Raw genomic sequence first — 18,281 nt, 5'->3', positions numbered from 1 at the left:
CATCTACCGATTTCCGTCCCGTTCGGATAATTCCTTAGTGGTGCGTCGTGCTTTCTTGTTTTTAGTGTATTTTCTTTACGGTGCCCGTGCCCACAAAGTTACTAGGCCAGTTTCAATCTCGTAATGGGAAGTGCTCATAATGTTATGGCTTACCAGCTTATATGTTACAGTGAAAACCTGTTTTTAGTTAGAACACGTTCTTACTAGTTAAAACCAGTTTTTGCTGAATACAACTAGAAGTTATTGCTGGTGAAAAATGAACGTCAGCTAGAACTGTTTTTAACTATGTAACGTGCCGGCCTGAATCCTTGTATTAGTGCCGCTTAAAGTTCACGTCACAACCGGATGTAGTGAAACATTTCCTCACCCGGTAGATAGTCCGCAGTGTTCCTGACCTACCTTGCTTTGCTTGTTCAATATTGTCTTCTCGGTAGCTGCGTCCGTCTCACCTAAATCACACTGCAATTAAGAACCCAGGATCCTAGATTATGTTTTCCAAAATCAAAAGTCAAGACCGTATTCATTGTTGAACACTTATGACAACCACAGTGCGATTTATTTGTTATCACTCACACACACAATATTCATGTGACCAGGCCTCTTACACTTAATAATCGTCACATTAGCTAGGTCGAAAACTTCCAGTCTTTAACAATGTTCGCAATACGCGTTAACTGTTCAAAGCCGAATAAAATTACACTTTTTTGGTACCGACCGGAAAAGTTAACCGACTTGCCGCACTTTTGCTCCATGAGAATCTGACCGAGATCCAACTGGGAACTGCACCAGCTCGGTCCTTATATAGACGAGTGCTTCAATATTTGACTATTTCTGATAATATATTTTAGTTTATAATTTTCCAGGGTTAAAATGATCCTTTCTAATTGGTTTTGAAGTTAACTATTGGGTTTTATTGCTTAAATAACATGAGTGAGCTGTATCAATTTAAATACGTGGAACTAACTTATGCACCCGCAGTGGGAATTCCCGACTTATAGCCATTGCAGCCCTCTTGAACAATAATTTTTACTTATTCAAATTTACTTAATTCTTAATTAATACACTTACAAAGTTGAGACTGGAGTCATTTTACGTAGAAAAATATAGGCAGCAAAAGTATCAAAACAGATCTCGGAATTATTCAGTAGTTTGGTCACAAAAAAAATGGTTCAAATGGCTCTGAGCACTATGGGACTTAACTTCTGTGGTCATCAGTCCCCTAGAACTTAGAACTACTTAAACCTAACTAACCTAAGGACATCACACACATCCATGCCCGAGGCAGGATTCGAACCTGCGACCGTAGCAGTCGCACGGTTCCGGACTGAGCGCCTGAACCGCTAGACCACCGCGGCTGGCAGTTTGGTCACAATTGGCACTTAAAGTCATACAGGCTACAGATTTCAAGTCTTAATATCTGTTTAACTAATAGACTTCAGGTTAATTTAAACACTTTGCTGGAATCAATACAATTTAGTCTTTCTTTTGGATGCAGTCTTATAGCTGAATTCGATCTATTAACGCACTCGAATTTCACTTAATATGTATTGCACAATATACCTCATTGTTCATAAGTTTTAAAAAGATGCATTTCTAATGGAACTAATTAGCTCATTACTTTCAGAGTAGATATTAGAATGTACTGAAATAATAGATTTTACTAGGGGAATTTTATTTAAACTATTTCTGAATTCTGTGCTATGAGGCTGAAGGCCACAGAATCTGTAGTTGGAATCTGAGTAGTCATCATCATCATTATCATCATCATCATCATCATCATTTAAGACTGATTATGCCTTTCAGCGTTCAGTCTGGAGCATAGCCCCCCTTATACAGTTCCTCCATGATCCCCTATTCAGTGCTAACATTGGTGCCTCTTCTGATGTTAAACCTATTACTTCAAAATCATTCTTAACCGAATCCAGATACCTTCTCCTCGGTCTGCCCCGACTCCTCCTACCCTCTACTGCTGAATCCATGAGTCTCTTGGGTAACTTTGCTTCTCCCATGCATGTAACGTGACCCCACCACCTAAGCCTGTTCGCCCTGACTGCTACATCTATAGAGTTCATTCCCAGTTTTTCTTTGATTTCCTCATTGTGGGCACCCTCCTGCCATTGTTCCCATCTACTAGTACCTGCAATCATCCTAGCTACTTTCATATCCGTAACCTCAACCTTGTTGATAAGGTAACCTGAATCCACCCAGCTTTCGCTCCCATACAACAAAGTTGGTCGAAAGATTGAACGGTGCACAGATAACTTAGTCTTGGTACTGACTTCCTTCTTGCAGAAGAGAGTAGATCGTAGCTGAGCGCTCACTGCATTAGCTTTGCTACACCTCGCTTCCAGTTCTTTCACTATGTTGCCATCCTGTGAGAATATGCATCCTAAGTACTTGAAACCGTCCACCTGTTCTAACTTTGTTCCTCCTATTTGGCACTCAATCCGTTTATATTTCTTTCCCACTGACATTACTTTCGTTTTGGAGATGCTAATCTTCATGCCATAGTCCTTACATTTCTGATCTAGCTCTGAAATATTACTTTGCAAACTTTCAATCGAATCTGCCATCACAACTAAGTCATCCGCATATGCAAGACTGCTTATTTTGTGTTCACGTATCTTAATCTCACCCAGCCAGTCTATTGTTTTCAACATATGATCCATAAATAATATGAACAACAGTGGAGACAGGTTGCAACCTTGTCTTACCCCTGAAACTACTCTGAACCATGAACTCAATTTACCGCCAACTCTAACTGCTGCCTGACTATCCATGTAAAGACCTTTAATTGCTTGCAAAAGTTTGCCTCCTATTCCATAATCTTGTAGAACAGACAATAACTTCCTCCTAGGAACCCGGTCATATGCCTTTTCTAGATCTATAAAGCATAGATACAATTCCCTGTTCCACTCATAACACTTCTCCATTATTTGCCGTAAGCTAAAGATCTGGTCCTGACAACCTCTAAGAGGCCTAAACCCACACTGATTTTCATCCAATTGGTCCTCAACTAATACTCGCACTTTCCTTTCAACAATACCTGCGAAGATTTTACCCACAACGCTGATTAAAGAGATACCTCTGTAGTTGTTACAATCTTTTCTGTTTCCATGTTTAAAGACTGGTGTGATTACTGCTTTTGTCCAGTCTGATGGAACCTGTCCCGACTCCCAGGCCATTTCAATTATCCTGTGTAGCCATTTAAGACCTGACATTCCACTGTATTTGATGAGTTCCGACTTAATTTCATCCACCCCAGCCGCTTTATTGCACTGCAATCTATTGACCATTTTTCCCACTTCCTCAAATGTGATCCTATTTCCATCATCATTCCTATCCCATTCTACCTCGAAATCTGAAACATTACTGATCGCATTTGCACCTACATTGAGCAACTCTTCAAAATATTCCCTCCATCTGCCCAAGGCATCCACAGGATTCACCAGCAGTTTTCCTGACCTGTCCAAAATACTTGTCATTTCCTTCTTACCTCCCTTTCGAAGACTGCTAATTACACTCCAGAATGGTTTTCCAGCAGCTTGACCCATAGTCTCCAACCTGTTTCCAAAGTCTTCCCACGATTTCTTCTTGGATGCTGCAATTATCTGTTTGGCTTTGTTTCTTTCTTCAACATAACTTTCTCTGTCTACCTGGGTTCTGGTATGTAGCCATTTTTGATACGCCTTCTTTTTCCTTTTACAGGCTGCCTTGACTGTATCATTCCACCAAGCTGTTTGCTTCATCCTACTTTTACACACTACTGTTCCAAGACATTCTTTAGCCACTTCTAGTACTGTGTCCCTGTACCTTGTCCATTCCTTTTCCAGTGACTGTAATTGACTACATTCAACTAACTGGTACCTTTCCGAGATCGCTGTTATGTACTTGTGCCTGATTTCCTTATCCTGAAGTTTCTCCACTCTTATCCTCCTACATATGGACCTGACCTCCTGCACTTTCGGCCTCACAATCCCAATTTCACTGCAGATTAACTAATGATCAGTGTCATCAAAGAATCCCCTGAATACACGTGTATCCCTCACAGCCTTCCTGAATTCCTGATCTGTTATTATATAGTCAATGACAGATCTGGTTCCCCTGCCTTCCCAAGTATACCGGTGAATGTTCTTATTGAAACGTCCCCTTTTTATTGTTCTTTCCATTCCAAGAGCTCCTTTTTAGCATCTGAGCTCAGTACATTTAAGTTAGCTTAAGAGGGGGTAGACTATATAAGAAACTAACTATGATGAATTGGAAGAAATGCATTGAGAAGCTATAAGAAAATGGTGTGGCCAAAAAAAGAATTTTGAAAGAGGATATGAACAAAAAAAGTAGGGTTTAGGGACAACAGGTTTAGGTAGGATTTTCTTGGAAAATAAATGTTGGGGTAAGATAATGGTAAATAAATAATGAGGTAAGAAATGTGTGAACAGAATACAGAAAGCATGCTTGGGTAGAATTTTTTGGCTGGAGCAAATATCGAAATAAGACGAAAGATCTATGGAATGAAGTTTTGGGTTGGACTGCAGTACCAAATGTTACACTGAAAACAAACCCTGTCCTTTCCTTTTGGTGTTATCCCACTATGTGTTGGTGTACCCTTGTGTATTTGTTTTCTTCCTGTCTCTGTGTACTGTTTCATAGGATTTTTTTCTCTTCTAATACTAATCTACATTCACTATGATGAGGAATACTGTTATCCTCAAATATAATTTGCATTAATAATATGCTGTTTACCTTGTAAATATGCTTAGACATTATTTATTCTATTTTGTTTTAATGCTCATGTGTGAAGTTGATGTTTCAAAAGTTATTCTGATCTTTTATGTAGGTACTTATAATTCCTGTAACAGTGATGTATATGTCTAATTCTATTCTGTTGTAAAGCCTGTACTACAAATGTTATCTGTATTGTTATGTTCTTTAATGATGTATTTTGTACCTTTGTAATTGTATTCTTATGTTATAATATTGTAATTGACACCAGTTCATCAAATTAAGTAACTTTTAAGCATTCATTTCACTGCACACATTTCTGTTGGTCATAGTAATGGACAATATGTGAGAAGTTGGGACTGATAGTGTTTGCACGTGTGTTAATAATTCAGCAAGGGACTGGATAACAGCATTGCTGGTTCTAAGGACAATTCCAAAAACTTTGTGAGTGCACAAGTGGTGGTTATGGACTTGCTATATTAACTGCAAGACTCTTCAATGGTGATTGTGCACCTGCACAGTCGCAGCAAATGGCTGCTGGCCATCTCTACAAGGACTACAGTGGGTCTACACCTTTGCTGACTCACCAATATCATTATTTCTACAAGGACTGCAGTGAGTCTGCACCTCTGGTGGCCCGCCAATACCACAATCTCTACCAGGACTACAGTGGGCCTGTCCACAATTTCTACAAGGACTGCAGTGGGTCTGCAGCTCTGGTGGCCCACCAATACCATATTCTCTACCAGGGCTACAGTGGGTCTGCTCTGTGATGACCTACCTACCAATATTCTTCAAAACTTCGACTGACTCTGCTGTGGGTTTGCTCTGTTGTGGCCCATTACCTGTCAGCATGTCAAGAGTCAGCACTGTCTTTCCGTTGGAAGGACAACACTACTTCTTCAAGACTGCATGGAAATCCACTACTTCTGTGTGCAATTTCTTTTACTAATGAGACTTTGTGAAAAAAATTGTAATTACTATTATGATGAATGATCGGAACTATCTTTATGGCGGTTCTGGCGCTGCAGTCCGGAACCGCGGGACTGCTACGGTCGCAGGTTCGAATCCTGCCTCGGGCATGGGTGTGTGTGATGTCCTTAGGTTAGATAGGTTTAAGTAGTTCTAAGTTCTAGGGGACTTATGACCTAAGATGTTGAGTCCCATAGTGCGCAGAGCCATTTGAACCATTTTTTTATCTTTATGGACTGTGAGAAAATTTTAGCTTTTGACCAACATTGTATCAATAAGTGTGTGCATTGGATGTCTTTGATAGTGTAATTATGAAAAATTTTATCAAATCATTATTGGCCACTGGCCAAAACAATTTGTAAAATTTTTTGTGGGGAGCATGGGGGCTATGTAAGTAGGCTGTTTATGTTTTCTTATTGGCAACGTTACGTAGCGCTCTGGATGAAAAGCACTGTCTGTGCTGTGTGCAGTCTGTGGCTAGTTTGCATTGTTGTCTGCCATTGTAGTGTTGGGCAGCGGCAGCTGGATGTGAACAGCACGTAGCGATGCGCAGTTGGAGGTGATCCGCCAGCAGTGGTGGATTTGGGGAGAGAGATGGCGGAGTTTCGAAGTTTGTAATACTGGATATCATATATTATGACTATTAAGGTAAATACATTGTGTGTCAGTTTAAGCACAGTCTTGTATAAATTGTTCTAAGGGGACGTTTCATAATGTTTAAAAAAGGAGTTTGTGATTACTAAGCCCATACTGGCACAGAAATCCAAGAGTTGTTTCCCGTTCCTGGTTGGCCTCCATATCCTCTCCAAATTTACCCATAACCTTTTCATACCCTTCTGGTCGATTTCCAATCCTGGCGTTAAAATCACCCATGAGCAGAACACTGTCCTTGTCCTTTACTCTAACAACTACATCACTGAGTGTCTCATAAAAACTATCCATCTTATCTTTATCTGTCCCTTCACAATGCGAATATACTGACACAATCCTAATTTTCTTGCTAGACACTGTCAAATCTATCCACATCAGTCGTTCGTTTACATACCTTATTGCAACTACGCTGGGTTCCATTTCTTTCCTGATGTAAAGCCCTACACCCCATTGTGCTATTCCTGCTTTGACGCCTGACAGGTAGACCTTGTATTCTCCCACTTCCTCTTCTTTCTCACCCCTTACCCGAATGTCACTAACAGCTAAAACGTCCAGCCCCATCTTACTTGCAGCCTCTGCCAGCTCTACCTTCTTCCCAGAGTAGCCCCCATTGATATTAATAGCTCCCCATCTCATTACCATTTGTTTGCCAAGTCGTATCTTAGGAGTCCCTGGTTTTTCAGTTAGAGGTGGGACTCCGTCACCTCCAAAGGTCCGAGGCATTTTGCTCTGATTATTGCCAGCATCATATTTAGAGTACCAGGGAAGCAGGTTGCTAGCCTTACTTGCCCCGAGTCCCATTGGGTTTTACCCCTAACGGCTGAGGGACTAACCGGTGGATTTGGTAGTCTTTGCCGTATGAGCACAAAGGTGACCACGACTCAGAATATGTCCGAGATGCCCAGCCTTATTCCAAAGTAACTGGTATCCCGACTGTCGGGACCACTTACTTGGCCACTGATACGTTGCCCGTGGTTCATGAACTAGGACATGACTACAGGAACCCACACCATGAACCACAATCTGAGTAGTGAAAAAAAAAATAAAAAAAATAAAGGTTCATTGCTTAACTAAGTTACTGAAAGACTGTAAAACCAGAACAGGATAGCAGTGGGCAACCCTGTTTGGTTACAACTAGACAAAACGCTTTTTGACAAAATGACACAGTTAAAACTGTTGCGACCCAGGTCAAGGTTCATTTAGGAGGGTAATTCCAAAAGTAAGGACTCCTATTTTTTTACACGTACATAGACTTGTTTATTTCTACAATGGTTTACATCAGTTTACAGCTTGAACATTTAGTTATTTTTCGACATAATCACCATTTCTGTCGATGCATTTTTGTAGACGCTGTGGCAGTTTTTGTATGCCCATGTCATACCAGCTCGCCGCCATGCTGTTCAGAAAGTTATGAACCTCTTCTTTCACCTCGTCGTCGGAGCTGAATCGCTTTCCGGCCAAATGTTCTTTTAAGCTAGGGAACAGGTGATAGTCACTGGGCGCCAAGTCAGGACTATAGGGTGGGTGGGTGATTATGTTCCACTGAAACTGTTGCAGGAGAGCAACGATTTGCCGAGCGATGTGTGGGTGAGTGTTGTCATGGAGAATGTGTAGGCCCTTGCTCAACATTCCTTTTCTCCGGTTCTGAATTGCCCGTTTGAGTTTTTTCAGAGTCTCACAGTACCTGTCACCGTTAATTGTGGTCCCAGCGATTCAGCTCCGACGACGAGGTGAAAGAAGAGGTTCATAATTTTCTAAGCAGCATGGTGGCGAGCTGGTATGACATGGGCATACAAAAACTGCCACAACGTCAACAAAAATGCAGCGACAGAAATGGTGATTATGTCGAAAAATAGCTAAATGTTCAAGCTGTAAACTGATGCAGACCACTGTAGAAATACAGAGGTCATGTACTTATAAAAAATAGGAGACATTACTTTTGGGATTACCCACGTAGCTTACACATGACGCATTAGAACGATTCTGACTGGTCGAGCAGTGTCACTTGACTCGGCCAGAGGAAGTCGGTCGACTCGTCGCCCGCCTGCGCGCACCCACTCAGTCTTCCGCTAAGCACGTACAGATCAGCTCGTACTGATTTCTCAAGCCTGGTGTAAAACAAGAAACGCAATGGAGAGAAGAATTTAAAAAAAGGATAGTACAGATTCACGAATACGAAAAAAAGTGAAACCACTACAATATGATGACAAACGAAGCTTATGGTAAATTGCTGGACGGAATTGAAGTAATACAGTTAGCTGCAAAAAAGGCACAGAAACAGTAGAGAAGAAAATTTTTATGGGGCACGAAAGTTAGCGACAAAATAGTATATCAAGTACTATTCACACGCAGACGAATTTTAGGATGTTATCGAAGCAGCTCATGTGGCCGTTGGTCATGGAGGTCGAGACAGCCTGAAAACTGAAATTTAAAGAAAATATTCGAACTTAACAATAGACATTACAAATATTTATCTGTCCATGTGTGAAACTTGTCAACGTAAAAAGATTGTGAAGAAAACGGGACTACGAAACTTCCTGGCAGATTAAAACCGTGTGCCGGACAGAGACTGAAACTCGGGACCTTTACCTTTTGTGAGCAAGTGCTCTACCATCTGAGCTACCCAAGCACGACTGACGCCGCGTCCTCACAGCTTTACTTCTTCCAGTACCTCGTCTTCTACCTTCCAAACTTTACAGAAGCTCTCCTCCTCATTCTGGAAACATCCCCGAGGCTGCGGCTGAGCCATGTCTCCACAATATCCTTTCTTTCAGGAGTTCTAGTTCTGCAAGGTTCGCAGGAGAGTTCTGTAAAGTTTGGAAGGTAGGAGACGAGGTACTGGCAGAAGTAAAGCTGTGAGGAGGAGGCGTGATTCGTGCTTGGGTAGCTCAGATGGTAGAGCACTTGCCCGCGAGAGGCAAAGGTCACGAGTTCGAGTCTCGCTCCGGAACACAGTTTTAATCTGCCAGGAAGTATCATATCAGCGCACACTCCGCTGCAGAGTGAAAATCTCATTCTAAAAACGGGACTAGTTCCGAAACATATACTTTATTCAGAAATGAACAGGCTCTGCCAAGTTGATATGATCGACATGCACACACAAGGAGATCGTTGATTTACGTTTATAATGCTTCGTCAGAACCACTTGACAAAATTTGTTTTGTCACATGCACTGCAGAGCAAGAGAACCGTGGAAGTGGCACAGCAGTTAGCGATGTATTTTTGACATTTGGTGCTCCTTGCATTTTATACTCTGATAACGGCACAAAATTTATTGACACTGTCATAAATGAGTTGGCTTCGTTTTGGCCTGAATGTAAACTGGCCCACAGAAAACCAAGGCACAATCACGCCAAGGATTTGTTGAACACGCTAACCAAGAAGTTGAAAACATTTTAGCCTCTTGGATGCGAGGAAACAATACTAGTAACTGATCAAACACTCTTCGCTTCGGGTACTTCAATCTTGTATTAAACAACAACATATAAAGTCATGTTCGGTACGCAGTTCATTCAACACTTAATCGCTTCTGACTGAATTATGTCCCCCAAACAAATGTCTCAATCTAAAACTAGATTTATCTATTGTTGAAACTAGTTTCAACTAAAATTCAAACACGTGTAGCAGTAAATTCTAGCTACAGCTTGGAAATTATAGTTGTAATAAAGGGGAAGTGTGTAAGTTAGCTTGCGTCATTGTCACTATGTGTAGGTTGCGGAAAAAAATTGCGTTATGTGTCAGTTGTGTGGGGCTCACTTTGAATAAGAAAATGCTATCTGACATAGAAATCAACGTAAAAGATTGGGTCGCCACCAACTCTAGCCGCACGACGAATAAAGGGTTCGGCTGAATCGGGAAATTAATTAATTTAATCATAAGAAAAAAGACTCATAAGAGAACATTCATTGTACATCACTCGTAAAGAATGGGATGTGCTTACTAGTTTGGTTCAGGCATTGTTCATGTGAATCATATATTAAAATAAAGTAAATAATGCGTGAACACTGTGCATAAGAGCAGCTTGCACCAGCACTCCTGAAAACAACATCTATTCTAAAGAATTTTTTTTAGTAAAAAAAAATGGTTCAAATGGCTCTGAGCACTATGGGACTCAACATCTTAGGTCATAAGTCCCCTAGAACTTAGAACTACTTAAACCTAACTAACCTAAGGACATCACACACACCCATGCCCGAGGCAGGATTCGAACCTGCGACCGTAGCAGTCCCGCGGTTCCGGACTGCAGTCCCAGAACCGCTAGACCACCGCGACCGGCTTTTAGTAAAAAAGGAACACTAATTATTGGACCTGTGCACATGGAAACACAATGTATGGGCTAACAAGGAAAATGCAAGGTAAATGGCGTAGGTAACAGAGATGTAACATCGGTACACAGGATAAGATTGCTGGCAAAATTATTTATTCCTTGAAACATTGATGTAATGCATCTACGCAACTGCTGTTGCCTGGTAACTAAGTGCAATTTCTTGTGAAACGGTACACGATTCACAACACACTCGTATGCCCACGTTGTTTGCGGAGACACAATTTCTACATACCGTGGCCAAGTTTTAATCACATTAACCACGCAGCCGACAACAATTAACATTTTTCAGAAGGCACATTTGAATGGACAAAGGGTGATGGCAGTGGGCCAACAAACTCTAATATTAAACCATGTGGATGGCTTCCAACGGACATCTACATCTACATCCAAACTACGCAAGCCACCTGACGGTGTGTGGCGGAGGGCACCCTGAGTACCTCTATCGGATCTCTCTTCTATTCCAGTCTCGTATTGTTCGTGGACATAAGGTAAATAGGACAAAGAAAATTCACAAAGAGGCAAAATTTTTAAGGTTCAGGAAAGATTAGAAAGTATACAGACGCAGTTGCAGGCAGACAAACATTCACACTGAGCCGAGGGCGCACTTCTTACATATGCAACACATTTGTGTCACGTTCTTCTTAAAGATCAAAGTCTGCATTACGAATCAAAATGAAAGTATGCAAAAGCCTTGCATTCCTTGCTGTGATAAGGTTAAACAATCTTTATAAGACGAAATGTGAGACCAAAAGCTAAAAGCTTCCCTCTCGCTACGAGACAACGCGCCACGCGCTTAAACCAACTCAACCTCCTTCGAAAGCCGGCCGGTGTGGCGCTTCAGTCTGGAACCGCGTGATCGCTACGGTCGCAGGTTCGAATCCTGACTCGGGCATGGATGTGTGTGATATCCTTAGGTTAGTTAGGTTTAAGTAGTTCTACGTTCTAGGGGACTGATGACCACAGATGAACCATTTTGAACCTCCTTCGAAGAGAGCTCGGCTGCAGACCCTCGGGGCCCTGGAAGCAGACACCGTCTCACACACTCCAACGCCTCCCACGCGATACCGTGGCCAGTTAAACCCAGAGGCTTCCGCCAACAACCTAACACCGGTACCTTTCACGCAAGGAGAGCAAACCTCTTTGCCTACCTGAAAACTACAGGGGTTGGCCATTCTGTACGACTACCGCTGATTCTCTGCATCAGACTAAACCACCGTATAGCAACATGAAACACACCACATTCATTCACTCACACCTGCCAGAGAGTTTTGTATCACTGGAAAGTAAATAAAATGGTAATGGAAGGGGACTACAGGACCATTTCCAGTGGTATAAACTAATCTTAACTTGAGAAAACGCGTTCTAATCAAACACCTATTTTGGTCCAGAATGAGATTTTCACTCTGCAGCGGAGTGTGCGCTGATATGAAACTTCCTGGCAGATTAAAACTGTGTGCCCGACCGAGACTCGAACTCGGGACCTTTGCCTTTCGCGGGCAAGTGCTCTACCAACCGAGCTACCGAAGCACGACTCACGGCCGGTACTCACAGCTTTACTTCTGCCAGTACCTCGTCTCCTACCTTCCAAACTTTACAGAAGCTCTCCTGCGAACCTTGCAGAACTAGCACTCCTGAAAGAAAGGATATTGCGGAGACATGGCTTAGCCACAGCCTGGGGGATGTTTCCAGAATGAGATTTTCACTCTGCAGCGGAGTGTGCGCTGATATGAAACTTCCTGGCAGATTAAAACTGTGTGCCCGACCGAGACTCGAACTCGGGACCTTTGCCTTTCGCGGGCAAGTGCTCTACCAACCGAGCTACCGAAGCACGACTCACGCCCGGTACTCACAGCTTTACTTCTGCCAGTACCTCGTCTCCTACCTTCCAAACTTTACAGAAGCTCTCCTGCGAACCTTGCAGAACTAGCACTCCTGAAAGAAAGGATATTGCGGAGACATGGCTTAGCCACAGCCTGGGGGATGTTTCCAGAATGAGATTTTCACTCTGCAGCGGAGTGTGCGCTGATATGAAACTTCCTGGCAGATTAAAACTGTGTGCCCGACCGAGACTCGAACTCGGGACCTTTGCCTTTCGCGGGCAAGTGCTCTACCAACTGAGCTACCGAAGCACGACTCACGCCCGGTACTCACAGCTTTACTTCTGCCAGTACCTCGTCTCCTACCTTCCAAACTTTACAGAAGCTCTCCTGCGAACCTTGCAGAACTAGCACTCCTGAAAGAAAGGAAAGTTTGGAAGGTAGGAGACGAGGTACTGGCAGAAGTAAAGCTGTGAGTACCGGGCGTGAGTCGTGCTTCGGTAGCTCAGTTGGTAGAGCACTTGCCCGCGAAAGGCAAATGTCCTGAGTTCGAGTCTCGGTCGGGCACACAGTTTTAATCTGCCAGGAAGTTTCACCTATTTTGGTGTTTATCAGAGGTAACTAAGAGCCACATTGTTGGTTTGTAGTAGGCGTAATGTCATGGCCCAGTTACTCGTAGTACAGAAGCAATGCGCACATTAGAGGTATCTACGAGAATATTCATCAGAATGTATCAAGAGGAGGGCGAAGAACATCTTCGTATTGGTCAAAAAGTGTGAAGGCCTGTAGCTGCCACTAGAGATCGAGATAGAAATATTCTAGACGTCAGCGTCAAGAACGAGCTTGAGAACTGAGCACGAGTCTCTATCGGCAAGGGAGTGTGGTAATTGTTCGTCGACGCCTTCATGTTGCTGATTTTCGTCACCGCAAACTGCAAGGAAACTAGCCATTATATATTGTCATTGAGAAGCACACTTATGATTCAATCTCTCGTACCTCCGAGCTGGTAAACATTTTTGGAATATTATTGTATAATCCGACGAAAAATGTATTAGTTCGGACAAGGATGACTGATTGCCTTTGTGGAGCCCTAATAATTCTCGCTGCTCTCAGAATCACATTGTTGCCATAGTGCAAAGTGGAGGGATAATCTCTTCTGTTTGGAGTTGTGTAACCGCCCTCAACTTGTAGCATTTCCATTCTAAAACAGGAAGAGACATCTGTCTGAATGTAATTACATAACCTAGGATCCCAAGCGCTACAGCTCAGCATAAATTCAGTAGTTCGCTTTACTAAGGTAATCTTGGAGTTTCCATATATTACATCACTCGACTAGGAGACTGTTGTGTGTGAGGCATTGAAGAACAAGAGAGAGTGAAGGATTGGTAGACAAGTGGTATATTCAACATATTCAAGTAGAAGGGTAGGAATGGTGGTTAAGAATGATAATCTTCAAGATATACAGGAGAAGCATAGTAAGGATCATTGAGTGGTGCCACTAGTAGGGTGAATGTTGACCATCGGAGCTCTGCTTTTGCCGGTAGTACGCAAAGTGGAGCTTGGGAACCAAAGCACAGAGAAATTTAACACAATCACGGGACTCACACAAGAAGACAGCGTGTTACAGATATTACTCAATCTAGCTCTGGAAAAGGTAATGAGGGAAGCTTTTCATAAGAGTTTTGTTGAAGGTATCAAGACTGAGCCGGCCGCTGTGGCCGAGCGGTTCTAGGCGCTTCAGTTTAGAACCACGCAGCTGCTATGGTCCCAGGTTCGAATCCTGCCTCGGGCATGGATGTGTGTGATGTCCTTAGGTTAGTTAGGTTTAAGTAGTTCTAAGTCTCGGGGACTGATGACCTCAGATGTTAAGTCTCATAGTGCTTAGAGCCATTTGAACCATTTTTATCGAGACTGAATATGGGAAAACCATACATCTCACATTTGCCAAGGCTCAGGACTTGTTGTCCATATATAAGGCAGAACTAATGCAGATGAGCCACAGTGTGGAGGCTATAGTGAGCAAGAGCATTCCTCTGTTGAATGAATCGAAGACCAAGCATCTGGTGATGAACAGGACTCATGCGTGTTCAATAGACCCACTCCAGCCACTGGTAATCGCAACCAGACCCTACAAAAGCATCGATGATACCTTATATCTGTGGGGTAATCATTCAGGGGACGTATTTTTTTTAACGGAGATCAAAGCATAGATCAAAGCCAGAAACTGGTCGTACTTCAGTCTCAGCCACCTTTTTAGATTTTGCAGCCTATCAAGCAATTTCAAACACCAACTGCACAAAACAGCGATCCAACCCGTAGGGCTGTATGCTCGCGAGATGTGGAGTGTTTGGAGAAAGGAGTTAAATAACCTTCTCATTTTCGAGCAAAAATTGTTAAGGAAAATCGATGATACGGTGCAAGATGAGATCACTGGAAAGCGGAGGATCCGGCATAATTGTGAACTGGATGAGAACCAAAAAGTTTTTATGGGCAGTTCATGTTGTTCAGATGGACACAAAGATAGATGGCTTTTGAAATCTATTAGGAAGACCAAAGAAAAGGTGGGGACATGGAATCCGTAAGGCTTGCTACAGATCAAAGTAGAAGTTCATTCGAGGCAGAAACAGAATCCAGGGGAAGAGGAGCCTTGTAACTGTGCTCAATCCTCCGAACCTAATCGCATAAAGTAGAGTAACTAAGTAAATGAGTATGGCGCGATTGCAGGGACAGCGTCAAACATCACGATCACAATCATGAGCTGTAATATTGACGGGCTGGCAGCGCCGTCACTCGGACGGTCCTAGTTTTCTATTATGCGCCACTGCCGTTGTTGTCCAGCGATATAGTGGTAATTCCTAGTACTCTGCACTTTCCAGATGGCATACATATACAGGGTGGTCCATTGCTAGCGACCGTTCCAAATATCTCAAGAAATAAGCATCAAACGAATAAACTACAAAGAACGAAACTCGTCTAGCTTGAAAGGGGAAACCAGATGGCGCTATGGTTGGCCCGCTAGATGGCGCTGCCATAGGTCAAACGGATATCAACTGCGTTTTTTTTTTTACATAGGAACCCCCATTTTTTATTACATATTCGTGTAGTACGTAAAGAAAAATGAATTTTTTAGTTGGACCACTTTTTTCGCTTTGTGATAAATGGAGCAGTAATAGTCACAAACGTATAAGTTCTTGGTATCACGTAACATACCGCCAGTGCGGACGGTACTTGCTTCGTGATACATTACCCGCGTTAAAATGGACCATTTACCAATTGCGGAAAAGGTCGATATCGTGTTTAGGTATGGCTATTGTGATCAAAATGCCCAACGGGCGCGTGCTATGTATGCTGCTCGGTATCGTGGATGACATCATCCAAGTGTCCGGACCGTTCGCCGGATAGTTACGTTATTTAAGGAAGCAGGAAGTGTTCAGCCACATGTGAAACGTCAACCACAACCTGCAACAAATGATGATGCCCAAGTAGATGTTTAGCTGCTGTTGCGGCTAATTCGCACATCAGTAGCACACAAATTGCGCGAGAATCGGGAATCTCAAAAACTTCGGTGTTGAGAATGCTACATCGATTGAACCCGTACCATATTTCTATGTACCAGGAATTGCATGGCGACGACGTTGAACGTCGTGTACAGTTCTGCCACTGGGCACAAGATAAATTACGGTACGATGACAGATTTTTTGTACCCGTTCTATTTGGCGACGAAGCGTCATTCACCGACAGCGGTAACGTAAACCGGCATAATACGCACTATTGGGCAACGGAAAATCCACGGTGGCTGCAACAAGTGGAACATTAGCGACCTTGGCGCGTTAATGTATGGTGCGGCATTATGGGAGGAAGGATAATTAGCCCCCATTTTATCGATGGCAATCTAAATGGTACAATGTATGCTTATTTCCTACGTAATGTTCTACCGATGTTACTACAAGATGTTTCACTGCATGACAGAATGGCGATGTACTTCCAACATGATGGACGTTCGCCACATAGCTCGCGCGCGGTTGAAGCGGTATTGAATAGCATATTTCATGACAGGTGGATTGGTCGTCGAAGCACCATAGCATGGCCCGCACGTTCACCGGATCTGACGTCCCCGGATTTCTTTCTGTGGGGAAAGTTGAAGGATATTTGCTATCGTGGTTCACCGACAACGCCTGACAACATGCGTCAGCGCATTGTCAATGCATGTGCGAACATTACGGACGGCGAACTACACGCTGTTGAGAGGAATGTCGTTACACGTATTGCCAAATGCATTGAGGTTGACGGACATAATTTTGAGCATTTATTGCATTAATGTGGTATTTACAGGTAATCCCGCTGTAACAGTGTGCTTTTTGTTTGGTAAATGACGCTTGAAGTAAATTAGAATTATATATTAATACCTTCAGCTGCTGATGGGCTTTGATATGTATCAACAGGGACAGGTGAAAATGTGTGCCCCGACCGGGACTCGAACCCAGGATCTCCTGCTTACATGGCAGACGCTCTATACATCTGAGCCACCGAGAGCACAGAGAATAGTGCGACTGCAGGGAGTATCTCGCGCACGCCTCCCAGGAGGCCCACATTCTCACCTTATATGTCCACACACTACTTTCGTAGTGTCCCTACCCAACACACTTATTACTCGTGGAAGACATTCTTACGAAGTTCTTTCGGACATGTCCGAAAGAACAGACACCATATCCATATAAGTATATAGTTCTGGCAATATCGGCCATGACCTTCCTCTTCTGTGACGATGCACACATTTTACCCAAACTCTTACGGGACTTGGTAAGAAGTTATGCAAAGAGCGACGCCACTGGGGAGTGGATGACTGGAAGCGAGTAATTTGGAGTGATGAATGACGCTAAGCCCTGTGGCAGTCCGATGGAAGGGTTTGGCGAATGCGTGGAGAACGTTATCTATTATGAAGTGTAGTGCCAATAATGAAGTATGGAGGAGGTTGTGTTATGGTATGGGGGTGTGTTTCTTGGTACGGGTATAGTCACCTTATTTTTATTGCACCACGTTCCACAACCCACCATAGAAACTAGGACCACGGCCTTTGCGTTGTGCCGGCCGCGGTGGCCGAGCGGTTCTAGGCGCTTCAGTCTAGAACCGCGCATTTGCTGCGGTCGCAGGTTCGAATCCTGCCTCGGGCATGGATGTGTGTGATGTTCTTAGGTTAGTTAGGTTTAAGTAGTTCTAAATTCTAGGGGACTGATGATCACCGATGTTAAGTCCCATAGTGTTCAGAGACATTTGAACCATTTGAATCTTTGCATTGCAACTTAGTAAAAACTGAAAGCACAAAATACCAAGTTTGTTTGCGTGGCCATCATAGGAACATATTATACAGCACTGTGTGATGTGTACGGTAGAGGAACAGTCTGGAAACCATGACTCTTTGTATCAACATGACAATTCACCGAGTCAAGAAGCAGCATCTGTGAAGCAGTGGTCTGTGTAATGGAGTACCCGGCCCAAATCACGGCCTGAACACAATGCGGATGAGGCAGAATTCGCTGCAGACCCCAGCGTCCAACATCTCTACCTTACCTAGTTTCTGCTCTTGTGGAAGAATGGACTTCCATTCCTCCATACATTTAGATATCTCAGTGAAAGTGTCCGCAGCAGAGTTGAAGCCGTCATAAAGGCGAAGGGCGAACACAGCCCATATTAATCTCCACTAATAAGTGGTCGGACACTTTTAATTAGGTAGTGTACCCTAGTATACAGCTCAAGCAGGTATTCAAACTAGGTGCACGTTTTTCTTCTACTGA

This window comes from Schistocerca cancellata, chromosome 6 (genome assembly GCF_023864275.1).
Source record: "Schistocerca cancellata isolate TAMUIC-IGC-003103 chromosome 6, iqSchCanc2.1, whole genome shotgun sequence".
Lineage (NCBI taxonomy): Eukaryota > Metazoa > Arthropoda > Insecta > Orthoptera > Acrididae > Schistocerca > Schistocerca cancellata.
The sequence above is the reverse complement of the archived record's forward strand: the minus strand, read 5'-3'. Positions refer to the sequence as shown.